General features: G+C 35.8%; 1 protein-coding gene across 2 annotated transcripts in view; it reads right to left on the bottom strand.

The window, feature by feature from the left end:
* The window catches only part of Nlg2 (Neuroligin 2), a 652,897-nt gene that overhangs the window by 586,434 nt on the left and 54,463 nt on the right, over positions 1-12,000 (bottom strand). The window contains exon 2 of one of the 2 annotated variants that reach the window (XM_073968161.1): positions 757-808. The exons of the other annotated variant lie outside the window; for it this stretch is intronic. The gene's annotated coding sequence lies outside the window, so the exon portion shown is untranslated. The remainder of the gene's footprint in view (positions 1-756; positions 809-12,000) is intronic. 2 annotated transcript variants of the gene reach the window in all.

Here is a 12,000-nt window from a genome sequence, read left to right as displayed (position 1 = left end):
ATTTCGTGACTATTGGTAACCTCAATGGTCAAATAATAAGTAGTTCAGTAAAAAAAAAATATATATAACAAAAATTCTCAAAATGCCGAAAGTCGGGAGGTATCCTATAATATGGACATATATATGCCGACAATTTTAAGTGGAGAATTTTTGTGACCACTGGCAGCTTCAAATGTCAAATAACGTAGTTGGTCAAAAAATTTAGTTTGAACCCGTTATTGGGAGGCACTGTTATGGGGGTACCAAAAAATGGACCTACGTTAACAATTTTTAGTGGATAAGTTTCGTTATTGTAGTGTCAAATTACGGTAGTTCAGACAAAAAATTTAGTTAAACCGCTCACAATAATCTTGAGGTACCGCTATATAAGGAGGTGCCGATATATGGGGGCCACACGTATATCAAACATGGACCTATGTTGACAATTTTTGGTGGAGAAGTTTCGTAACCGCTGGGAACCTAAAATGTTAAATTACGGATAGTTCAGACAAACATTTAGCTAAAACCCTCAAAATACCGAAAATCGGGAGGTACCGTTATTGGCCGATATGGACTATCTTCGAACTTGACCTGCCTATGCAATAAATATAGCAAATATAACACTCTACCTCAATTCTTGTGGACGCTAGAATGAGTTTAACAGACGGATAGCTGGCCATTAGGGCGACCCAAAAAAATCCATTTGATTCAAAAACTTTATATATGAAACTAACCGACCCGGTCCGCGTTGCTGGCCCTTGAAAGAGTTAATCTTACCTTTACTTAAGTCATCAATTATATTTTTCTTGCATCGCTAATTAGTCGGGATCTGCCAGTGAATACAAATAAAAAAAATCTTCAGAAATGTTGGTCTCGATATGCAATTTTAACATACCGCCAAACAGCTGATGGCTCGAGGCATGCATTTATTTCATCTGCTGGAATAGTATAACTGGAAGTGTTTGTCTGAAATCTAAACGTGAATTGCTTCTTAAATCCTTCAATAACCAATATAAAGCTTCTAGGGAATTTTTATGTGGCACCGTACATTCGTTCCAGATGATAACTTGTATTTAATATTGCATGCGTGACATTCATTCAAATAAATGTCCAGTGGCTACTTATGGTCCGACTCTTTCGTCCTTCCACCTTCCTATTATGTACATCGTATATAATTTAAGCACTTGCTTTCCAATAAGACCAAAGCTTCGTTATGCATAACATCTGGTATTCCCATTGATATGTAACATATTTAACAAAGAGGGAGTGGTCTTATGGCCTTATGTTTTGTAAGTTTTACATACATAAATGCAGCCTGTTTTCATCAGGATTATCCCGGTATAGTCTCTGAAATTTGTAGGAAAATCGGCTCAGTAGTTTTAGAGATATTACGTATCGGGTCTTTAGGCCCCAAAATGAGTATCTAGAGTCGGAGACACAACCACCATTGCCTCGCAACTTACCTTTTTCACTGATATGTTCGCCATTTTTGTGTTTTTTTTTTTAAATAGGGCATTGTGGAGGTACCCCGCCCCCTCCGAAATTCAACAAAATATATAGCCTATTTTCACCACAGGTCTTCCCAGTACATTCCAAGCGGGGTGGTTAGGAGGGTGGAAGTTCGGAGCAAAGTAATTCGGAAGGTGGAAGTTCGGATCGGAGGGTGGAAGTGAAGTTCGGATCGGGTTGGAAGTTCGGAAGAATTAATTCAATCGTTCGTTTCAGTTCTGGTAAAATAGCGTTTTTAAAAAATCGGGCATAGCGGAGGTCCCCCCTCCTTCGAAATTCAACAAAATATATAGACTATTTCAACCACCTGTCCTCCATGTACATTCGCTAAAAATTTCAGGAAAATCGGTTCATCCGTTTTTGAATCTGTACGGAACATACAAACATACTCACATTGTCTTTTATATATAAGAATATGTAATTTTATTAAACTCTCAAATAGAGTATAGTCTAAGAGTAAAATCAAGTAACATCGATTTGTAGGCTGGAAGTTCAGAGTGTGAGGTTCAGAGAGTGGAAGTTCGGAATGAGGTTGTTCGGAACAGGTAGGTTCGGAGCAGGATGGTTTGGAGGCTGGAAGTTCGAAGCAGAGTGAACCGGAGGGTGGAAGTTCGGAGCAGGGTGGTTCGGAGCAGAGTGGTCCGGAGCAGGGTGGTTCGGAGCAGAGTGGTCCGGAGCAAGGTGGTTCGGAAGGTGGAAGTTTGAATTAAAGGTTGGAAGTAATGTTCGGATCGGAGGGTGGAAGTTCGGAGGGGGTGGAAGTTCGGAAGAAATAATTCAATCGTTCGTGCATAGCGGATGTTCACGTTCGTGAAACGCCGTTAATTTCGGACGAGCGGGCGGCGGGACCGATCTGGTAACCCTGTGTCGAAGGATCTATTTTTATATGGCAACACCCTTTGAAGATGTCACTGGTAGCAGTTTTTGTTGTAATAATTGAAGTTACAAATATAGTTGTTTTCGGTTTTTTAGCGCAAAGACGCTTTTTGATTAAAATAATAATAATTGTTGAATTCGTTGTTCGAGCCGCAATTGTGTCTGGCGCTATTTCTTAAAAAGATTAATTAAAATATTTGGACACTTTTATAAATAATAAATAATTTGAATTTGTTGAACTTTAATATTTAATAAAAGGAAAGTGTTTTATTATTACACCCGATATTGCTCGGAAATAAAAAAAGTGTTTTTTATTCCTTTTATTTATTTGCTGTTCGCTATTGTGCCTTTTTCCTCTCTCTTTGTTGGCTCCAGTTTGCTCCCCAGCTGCCGCTTTATTTTGTTGTGGGATTTTGCCCAATTTGTTAAGAAGCTAAACATAGTCCTTCGAGCCGGATCCGGAGCAAGAGGAGCAAATGTGCATTATTTTTGGAAAAAAGGTATTTTTTAATTTATTTTTATATAAATTTCAATAGTTTTATTGAAAATTTATTGAAATTAAAATTTATTAAATTTGCAATAATATTGCATTGTTGGCCGGCCACCTAATATTTCAGATTAGTGGTTGGCAACGCGGTTCAACTGATCGACCTTGTGAGAGAAAAGCACAAACAACTATCACTGTTGTGCTTCTTCTTCCCTATTCTCTCTTTTAGTTTGTTTTGGTTTTTTATTCCGTCGGGAATTGTAGTGGAAAAAGAATAATTTCTATTTAATACAGTCGGACCTCGATTATCCGTGATGGTCGGGACCGGAGGCATTACGGATAATCGATTTTCCCGGATAATGGAGGCAATGCTTTTATGCAGTTTTTGAACATATTTTTAAGTAAAAATGACATAATATTGTACAATAATATGCAAATCTGCAATTTGTATTAAATTTGTTACGGTAACCCACCAAATTTTAGAAGGATACATAATATCATCATCATCGGATTCATCTGAATTGACTTTGTCCCATGGTTTTTGTGATACCATAAATACACATATTGTGTAATACGGGAGAACTTCCAGTTTTCGTTTGTTTACCTTTTGTTTGCTTAATCGGATTAATTGGAAACTGTGTTTTTACTCCCGGGCAATGAAGTTTATAACGAAAAATAGAAGAAATAGAAAAAGTCCAACATTTCTTTTCTATCACGGATAATGGAGGTTCCCGGATAATCGATTCACGGATAATCGAGGTTCAACTGTAATAAAAAAATACTAAAAGGCAATTGAGCAAGTGTAAACAATTAAAAATATTGTAAATATTTTAATGATATTGCAGTGGTCGGTGTTGTGATAAATTAGAAATAAATTCGTTGAATGATTGTTGCTAGTGTTGCTGCTTATAGTTTGTGTTGTTGTGTTGGACAGACGGCAAATTGAATTAACAATTTTTTCGACGAAAAGGTTATAATTTTTTCAATCATTGAAGTGATAATATTTTTGAAGCAAACCAAAAATATTTTATACGTTTTTGCGATGCATGTTTTGATAATCTATTCGTGAATCGTTATTTGCCGAAATTTGTGCTCTTCTGTGTTGAAAAGTCATAGGGGAGACTTGTAATAAGAAGTTGTGTCAATTTGCTACCAAGAATTGTAACATTGTGGACTTTTTGCATTGCAATTTCTGCTTTTTTATTTACCTGCGAGTCGCAATTTTATTTTTGTTTATTTTTGTGAAAATTGCGTTTTTTATTTACCAATTAGATTTTTACTTTTGACCGATAAACACTAACAACTAACACTGGTCTCCTTCTTGTTAGTTGATTGTGTGTTTTGGTTTTTTCTTTCTCTTTCTTATTATTATTTTTGCAAGTCATTTTCATTATTTTATTAAATTAAAATATTTTTAAAAAGTGAACGTGCAAACTTGTGGGAAAACGCAAAATAAAAATAATTTTGTGATCGCTAGTGCTGCTGGTAAATAGTGATAGAATATTTGGAGTTGAAACAGACGGACGGACATTTGAGAAAAAAGAATAATTCCGTTTGTGTGTTTCATTTAATTGAAATTGCAATTTTGTTTTGTGTTTTTGATCCAACTCATTCTTGGCTGTTTGTTGTTGTCCATTGCTATTTATAGTGCGATATAAGTGGAAAGACGACTCGTCATAAAAAGGTGAGTCTTCCTTCATTTAATAGTTATTTAATTTTTGTGTTCAAAATTGACATTTCCATTGTACTTGCTGCTTTTTGGGAAATTTTGTTGTTTTGCAGAAATTTTGCGACACAAAAACGTTATCTTGAGTGAAAAACTTGCTTTTTAAAATTGATTAAAAAAGTTTTTTTTGTAATTTTTCGTCAGAATTTTGAAACTTTTCTTAAGCAAAATGTCCCAGCCAATCGTTCTTGTGAAATTTAAAAAGCTTGCCGCTCTATTCCTCGATTTTGAGAGGGAATATAATGACATTCTTCCTAGTAATCATACGATGTTCACCATAGAACTTCGAAAGGAAGAGTTTAAGGGGCTTTGGCAGAAGGTTAAAGCAGCTTATGAACAGTTTTGTGTTGAGGGTGATGGAAGCAACGAAGAAAAAGAAGCATCATCACTTTTTAAGCAATGTAGAGAAGCTTACATTGCTTGTGCAGCTCAAATGGGTGAGTTGTCTCAGACATTTTCGAACCAATCTGGTCTGACCTCGACAATGCCTAATACTAACCAGGCACCAGGTTCATTTGAAAGAATAATACCAGATCACCGTTTGCGTTTGCCGGCTTGTACTACGGAGATATTCTATGGTGACTATCTCTCTTGGCCGTCCTTTAGGGACATGTTCACCGCGGTGTACATCGACTGTAAGTCTATCACGCCTGTCGAAAATTTATTCTATTTGCGACAAAGTACGCAGGGTGAAGCCTTAGAAATAGTCAAAAAATCTCCACTGACTAATGACGGGTTTGAAAATGCTTGGACCAACCTCAAAGACAGATTTGAAAACAAGCGAATTTTGGTTAACAGCCAGTTGAAAATTCTTTTCAATCTTGCTGCTGTTAAGAATGAATCTGCCGGTGAAATCAAAAGGCTTCAAAGGGATGTTAATAATTGTATCACATCTCTTAAGTTGCACCAGATTGATGTTGATAGTTGGGACCCGATATTTGTGTTTTTATGTTCCACAAAACTTCCTGTTAACACTTTGTCGTTGTGGGAGCAAACAGTCAGTAATAAGACTGAAGTTTCGAAATGGTCAGATTTGGATAGTTTTTTAACTGCCAGGTTTCAATCGTTGGAAACCGTTTTTGATTTGACAAACACTGCACCCATAAAAATAACTGATTCTGAAGAAATGCGTTCTCCGAGTAAAAGATTGAAACATTATGGTTCAAAGTTAAACAAAAGGTCTTGTTTTATTTGTTCAGAGGACCATATATTGAAATATTGCCAAACCTTTTTGAAAATGAACCAAAATGAAAAGTTTCGAGCGATCAAAAGGAACAATCTTTGCATAAGGTGTTTTGGTAGTAACCATTTGCTAAAGGGATGTCCGAGTAGCTCCAGTTGTTCAATATGCCATGGAAAACATCATACGATGTTGCATAGGGAATCGCACCATTCGAATGTGGATTCAAATGCTAAAGTTGATGTTAGGCCTAGTACCAGCCAACAGGCAAATGTTCAAAATTGTTTTGCTAGTACTCGCAATCGAATTTTATTGGGCACAGCTCTCGTTAACATCGATGTTAATGGAATTTTGTATACAGCTAGGGCATTAATTGACTCAGGCTCCCAGGCCACATTTATTACTGAAAAATTACAGCGTCGTCTCAATTTGCACGTCATAAAAGTCAATGGTAATGTTTCGGGACTAAACGATGCATCAGTTGCATCATCAATGGGACAATGTAATTTTGTTTTGAAATCTCCCCATAGTGAGGAATTCCATGTTGACGTTGCTGCTTATGTTTTGCACAGATTAACGGGGAATTTGCCCAGTTATACAATAGATATGCCTGATTATATTTCGTTGGGAATCGCACCGTTGGCTGATCCCAAATTTGGAAGAAGTAGCCATGTGGATATTTTGATTGGAGGCGATATATATCCCCAAATTTTGTTGGATGGAGTTAAAAGAAATATTTTGGGGTCCCTGGTGGCCCAAGAAACCATTTTTGGTTGGGTCCTTACCGGACCAGTTTCTGAGACAACATCTCTGGTCTCATGTTGCACTTTTGTAGGTAGTGAATTACCTCAAGTCGGAAAATACAGTCCACAAATTAATCATTGTGAAAAGAAACCTGATTTAGATATTCGATCAGTTGATAAAATGCAGCATTTAAAGGGAGTGGGACCTAGTTCGTCCGTATCCCAATCAATGAAAGGACCTAGTTCGTCCGATTCATATTCTAGGCAAGGACCTCGTTCGTCCAAAGCCATTGTAGATAATGGACCTCGTTGGTCCAAAGCTAAATGGAATAATTATTCGAAAGTTGTTTCTCAAAATGGGCCTAGTTCGTCCAAGGAGAAATCCAAAAGTGGACCTAGTTCGTCCAATGATATTGCCAAAGGTGAAGCACATTCGTCCAGAGGCGTATATTGAAAGGAACCTAGATATCCTGAGGTCGCAAATACCAGTATGCCAGCCGTTTACAGAAAGAGGACTCTACAAATGAAGACAAGACGAGTCTTATGATGTCAAATAATGGGTCCTGTGTCAAAAGCCAATTAGTTGATAGCAGTCCTAGAAGGTTGCATTGAGGTCCAATACGAAATCTTGCTGGTTGCTGAATGTATAAATTGATATTGGTAATCGTGGCGAAGAGCCACATCATTTATTTTAATTTCTTTGTTTTTTTTTCTTTTTGTTCGAGTCGTTTCAGAATTTGTGATTCCGAAAGACTGAACGGGGCCGGGATGTTCACGTTCGTGAAACGCCGTTAATTTCGGACGAGCGGGCGGCGGGACCGATCTGGTAACCCTGTGTCGAAGGATCTATTTTTATATGGCAACACCCTTTGAAGATGTCACTGGTAGCAGTTTTTGTTGTAATAATTGAAGTTACAAATATAGTTGTTTTCGGTTTTTTAGCGCAAAGACGCTTTTTGATTAAAATAATAATAATTGTTGAATTCGTTGTTCGAGCCGCAATTGTGTCTGGCGCTATTTTTTAAAAAGATTAATTAAAATATTTGGACACTTTTATAAATAATAAATAATTTGAATTTGTTGAACTTTAATATTTAATAAAGGGAAAGTGTTTTATTATTACACCCGATATTGCTCGGAAATAAAAAAAGTGTTTTTTATTCCTTTTATTTATTTGCTGTTCGCTATTGTGCCTTTTTCCTCTCTCTTTGTTGGCTCCAGTTTGCTCCCCAGCTGCCGCTTTATTTTGTTGTGGGATTTTGCCCAATTTGTTAAGAAGCTAAACAGCGGAGGTACCCCGCCGCTTCGAAATTCAACAAAATATATAGCCTATTTTCACCACGGGTGTTCCCTGTACATTTTTAAGATAATTTCTAAGAAAATCGGTTCACGCGTTTTTGAATCTATACGAAACATACAAACATACACACATTGTCTTTTATATATAAGACTAGCCGACCCTGTCCGCGTTGCTGGCCCTTGCAGCAGTTTTATGTTAACTTTTTTCAAGTCAATTCTATTTTTCTTGCATCGCTAATTAGTCGGGATCTGCAAGTGACTATAAATAAAACATCTTCAGAAATGTTGGTACTGCCAAAGAACTTATGACTTGAGACATGCATTTATTTCATCTGTTGGAACAGTATATATGGAAGCGTTTGTCTGAAATCTAAATGTGAATTGCTTCTTGAATCCTTTAAGAATCGATCTAAAGCTTCTAGAGACTTTGTACCATGGTACATTCTTGCCGACAGTGTCGTTCTTCCACCTTCTCATATTGTATCTTATATACCTGATGAAGGTATAGCTATCGATATGTTGTCTTCTAATCTGAACACTTGCTTTTCAATAAGACCAAAGCTCTTATGCATAACGACATAAGATCTGTTATTTCCATTGATTTGTAACATATTTAAGAATCATATGGGGGCATAAGGGGACAGTTGATAACCCGTTCCTCCGAAATTCAACAAAATATATTGCATATTTTCACAATAGTTCCCCCTCTACATTCTCTGAAATTTTCAGGAAAATCGATTCAGTAGTTTCAGAGATATAACATATTTAAAAAGGTGGAAGTGATCGGGTCTTTAGGTCCCAAATAAGTACTTAGGGTCGGAGATTCAACAAACGTTGCATTTGCAAAAATAGCGTTTTTAAAAAATAGGACATAGGGAGGTTACCCCGCCCCCTCCGAAATTCAACCAGATATTAAACTAGTTTCACCACGGATCATCCCTATACATTCTCTGAACTTTTCAAGAAAATCGGTTAAGCAGTTCTGGATATATAACATATTTAATGAGTACCTAGGGTCGGAGACACAACCACCATTGCCTCGGAAATTAATTTTCTCACCGATACGTTCCTTAGCTTTGCTAAAATAGCCTTTTTATAAAATCGGGCATAGGGGAGGTACCCCGCCCCTCCGAAATTCAACAAAATATATGTATAGCCTTTTTTCACCACGGGTCCTCCCTGTACATTTTCTGAAATTTTCAGGAAAATCGGTTCGGTAGTTTTGGATATATATATAAGATATTTAAAAAGTGTTCGTGCTAAAATAGCGATTTTTAAAAAAGTAGGGCATGGGGGAAGTACCCCCCCCTCTCCGAAATTCAAAAAAATATATAGCCTATTTTCACCACGGGTGTTCTCTGTACATTCTCTGAAATATTCAGGAAAATCGGTTCAACCGTTTTTGAGTCTATACGGAACATACTAACATACACACATTGTCTTTCATATATAAAATTTTACCGCAATCGATTAACGTTAACCCGTGCCATCCGAGCGATCTTTGTTTCCATAGTAATTTGTATGGGACCAAAGGTGCATTTTCACGAAAGTACTCTAAAGGCCGCAATTATGGTCCATTCGATGAAAAACTTTACCAATTCATTGTTACTGCTAAAAGCCAAACTTACAAAAATTTGGGAAAATCGGATCAGATTTTGATATAGCTCTAACATATGATATAGCATATTTGACCGATTTAGCGTATTTTGGGCCCTGCATAGCTATGTCAAAATGTTATCCGATTTTCAAAAGTTTTTGTAGATTGGTTTTTATCTACATTGGACTAACCAAACGTGGATGTATACCGATAATCCTCTGCTGAAATATTTTATACCTTTAAAGAAGAATAAATACCAAATTGAAGCTATTTCGGTCAGATAATCAAAATTCATAAATTCTGGAGGTATCGTTCCATGCTGACTATATAAAAAGTGGACCTATACCAACAACTCTTTGCAGAAATATTTTATACCTTAAATAGTACATTTTTGTCATTTCAGTTAGATAATATGGTTCAAATTATCAAAATTTAGAAAAGCGGAAGAATTCTTTATAACCCAACGAAAATTAAATACTAAATGTTTACACTTCGGTAAGAAAATGCGGTCGGTATTGTTCTATGGGAGGTATTTTAAAACTAAGTCACGGCCATACAATCAAAGGAGAATAAAACCTTCCGAAATTAACAATATGCATAGTAAATTTACAGAAAACAGTAACAAACATTGTATGAATATAATAAATATATTTTTAGATGTATTGACGTACATATATTGCTTTATAAATATGAAATTTATTTTTTGTCAATATTCGAATCTATAGATGAAAGTTCTTTTATGTTTTCAACTATTCCCTGAAACCCCAAATCAACATTTTTACAACGACCAGACTTGACGACACTTTGTCCAATTAAAATAGAAATATTTTTCGCCCAAAGTTTTTGTTTCTATTTTTGCTCAGCAATTTGCATAGAATTATAATTAAAACTAACAGAAAATATCCAATAACCAAATCCTTTAGGGCAAACAAAACCAAATTTCTCCAAAACACGTAGAAAATAAAAAATAGCCTTCAGAATTCGACAAATTACATTAACAGTTTAAAACACAAAAGATAAGAGGGACAGGGGAGCGTTTAGGAAATTGACAATTACATAATTAGTTTGTTAGCCAGTTTAATGAAAGTTCGCTGAGCGCTCAAAACATCAGCTAGTAATTTAAAAGGGGCAGAGTAAACTTTGCTTTGTTTAACCTGAAACCGTCATTATACAAAAAGGAACAAAAAAAAACTTAATTGAAAAGTTTGCCCAGATTTTGTCAGCAGTTAAGTGTACATCACAGAGATCCTTAAAATAAAAGGACAAAGACAAAAACACACATCTGCACTAAGTCATCCTTCAAATAATTTCAAATACTAAAACAGACTTTCAGCTAACCTAAACTCTTAAAATAACCCTCTTTCATTTGACAGGGCGACATGGGAATTAAACAATTTATTAGTCAGTCTTGTTTACCAAGGGGAGCGAAGAAAGCAAAGGCAAATCACTAGTTTTTAAGACCCAAATTTATGAAAAAACGGAGAAGAAAAAATATGTATTTTAATATATCCCCGTTGTACTGTATTTTGTCAGGCTACACAGTACTTCCTTTTCACCTCTGTATTGTTTATTCCAAATGAAAACATTTTTAAACGGATTACCGACCACACCACAAACACCCACTTTTCCATGACAAAAATGGATTTTTATTTTTTGGCCAAAAGCTAATGCTTGTTTTTTTTCTGCTATGTTGAGTTGGCATTCAAAAAAGAGAAAGCTGAATAACATAAAGTTACCGAAATATTTTACTTTTTAGTTTTTCATTTGGGAATGTGGCAGGATATTTATTATTTATAGAGCATTTAACTAAGGATAAACAAGAGACTTCGCTAAAAGGATACTCCTCCTTATCAAAATACAAAAAGGTCAACTTTGAAGTGAACTTCATGGCAGTGGTGGTGGTGAACAGTCGTCGTAAGTGGTGGATTAGCTTCATGAAATATTTGCATTTGTATTCCAATGGGAGAGATACATGTTGAGTAACGAGTGCGGCATATTTTAGGGACCATAAATGTCATTAATTTCAATATTTAATTGACTTGTTTAGTGCCATGGGAAGCTTCGAAAACTTGCTAACATTTTGTTAAAGTTTAGAGACCTTAAGGGAGGGCTATTGGATTTACATATATACTAAATCTAAAAGCAATCATTTAGCAACGACTAATAGGGGGGGAGAGAGATCAATATTGAATGGAAATAATTTTAAATAAAATATATTTAAAATTTTTGTGACAAAACAATAACAGATAAATTAAATTGTATAAATAGCTAAAAGCTATTTCTCAAAAACTTACCAAAGAGACACAAGTGGAGATTTGTCTCATGTGAAAGAGTGCAGCCTGATTATATTTTTAGGTCAGTAATGTGGGACGTATTTCTTATTTCTGAGTTCGCATGTAGACGAAATGCCAAACGATAAATTTATAAATTTGCATATTTGCTTCTCGACCGATGAGACATTTTTGTTTTAAGATATTTTCACTTCGATTTAGCAGTAAGTTCGACGTGTTTGCAGTTTGAATTTGCGAAATCGCATTATGTACAAACTTCATTCCGAAACGTACATCCTGGCTACGTATATAGCTAGGCAAGCTCCCTAAAAAG

Source organism: Musca autumnalis, unplaced genomic scaffold (genome assembly GCF_047663935.1).
Source record: "Musca autumnalis isolate F117 unplaced genomic scaffold, ASM4766393v1 scaffold_2, whole genome shotgun sequence".
NCBI classification, from domain to species: Eukaryota; Metazoa; Arthropoda; class Insecta; order Diptera; family Muscidae; genus Musca; species Musca autumnalis.
The sequence above is the reverse complement of the archived record's forward strand: the minus strand, read 5'-3'. Positions and strand labels throughout refer to the sequence as shown.